The 1,742-nt window shown below is 34.2% G+C and overlaps 1 long non-coding RNA gene across 1 annotated transcript; it reads left to right on the forward strand.

Moving 5' to 3' along the window:
- Positions 1 to 390: 390 nt before the first annotated feature.
- Positions 391 to 1,426, forward strand: LOC108967093. The gene is made up of 2 exons (XR_001993231.1): positions 391 to 734; positions 984 to 1,426. It is a non-coding gene; the product is annotated as an uncharacterized LOC108967093 (long non-coding RNA).
- The last annotated feature ends 316 nt before the right edge of the window (positions 1,427 to 1,742 follow it).

Genomic DNA, 1,742 nt, shown 5'->3' on the forward strand with positions numbered 1-1,742 from the left:
GACTTTTTAGTCGCGCTTTGGCAGCGATTGAAAATGAATTTTATGCTTATTTTAAATGCTGCTGAGCCACTCAGACGCACTACTTAGTGTGTGGATGTGTATGCGATTGTGTTGGGAGAGTCAATAAAAAAGTAATAAAATTTTTCTAGCATAACAAAAGCGGCAAATGACCGCAGTTGAGCCGAAAATGTGAGGGAAATGGAGGCACAAAAGAATATGATTACAATGTAGACGCAAAGGTATTGCGAAGAGAAAAGAAAGAGAAAGAAGTGGGAAACAATTTTATCCCATATTTGTTTGCATATTTCTTGCAAACACTGAGTGCGACTTGAGTGCATTTTTTGCATGCGAATAATTTTTAAAGTATAAATAATAGAAACAGCTGACAGTTTGGGGTGCTAAGTGGCCGGGTTTTTTTTGGGTAGGAGATAAATTCTATAAATCACAATATTCCCTCTGAAATAAATACAGTTTTAGTGTCTAGGTAAGAATTAGTACATGAGTTAAGAGACTATCGAAGTCTGAAGTTATCCGCGGGTTATTTGACTTGAAGCGCGTCGTAGATTCACCAAACGGTTTATCACATATGTTAGATAGGTTATTGCATTTAAGTCCACATTTTATCCAAGCTCAATACCCATATGTTCACAATAATCGGGTTACGATGAGGTACAAGGCATAGTCTCTCAAAACGAAGAGAGGACAAATTTAAATCATGGAAATCAATCGGCAAGGTATGTAAGTGCATATTGTAAAAAGAAAATGTGTGTATATTTGTCTATTGTGTATTCATACTTCCATATTCATACTCCCATATAAATTAACAAATATTTGTGTTCCGTGAAGTAGAACTTCTTGGCTTCCGCTGCCTTCTGCTCAAAACCTGTTCCAGATGTATTGTGATTATGTCTTCTTAAATGTATTATACAAATTATTTGCTCATTTTTGCTTGTTTCTTCGAAAATTGTTTTTTTTTTTTTAAGGAAAATATGAATACTCGCATGAGGAATTGCTGCAAATATGGGAGTCAAATGATCGAAAAGATGACAGTATTTTGAACTAAATTTATAAAAAAATTAATGGAGACACGTTAAAAGAAGACAAAAATAAAGAAATAAAAAAGAAAGTTGAAAATTTTTGTAGCTTTATTAGAAAGAATTTACCAAATTGCAACAGACTGTTGAGCAGATTCAAAGAAAAAAATGGCTTGCGTCGAAAATGACATTGGTAGTTGAAAACAAAGATTGGAAGAGTGCTTCTGCCAGCAAACTAGGACGTCCACATTTAAATTATGATGAAGGTAGTCAACGTTTGAAAGAAAATTGGCCTTTGAACTATCAACAGAGTGGGAGCACAACACCCAACTTCTTGTTCATGCTGCTGCAGTTTCAGCAAAAAATCAAATAAAAGCGGCATGGCGTGTTTTAAAGGAATGCTCATCATCATCTTCAAGAGCAAGTATATTAGGAAAAAACTTCGCTACAATGAACCACTTCATGATGAAGCGTTCACTTTCTTATTGGAAAATTCGTTTAGTAAACAGCAGTACCTAACATTAGATTGTTAAATAAAAATCGACATTCCAACATATATCCAAGCTATCATACTGTGTATGAGGTGAAATTAAAATGCAGACCGATTGGCATAACTGTTTCGGAAACTAAAAGAAATTTGAAGGAGATGCACCAGAATCGTTGTATGAATCTTTATTTGTAACAACTTTAAAACCGATAAAATTAATT

The sequence above is a fragment of the Bactrocera latifrons genome, unplaced genomic scaffold (genome assembly GCF_001853355.1).
Source record: "Bactrocera latifrons isolate USDA-ARS-PBARC rearing strain unplaced genomic scaffold, ASM185335v1 scaffold_176, whole genome shotgun sequence".
NCBI lineage: Eukaryota > Metazoa > Arthropoda > Insecta > Diptera > Tephritidae > Bactrocera > Bactrocera latifrons.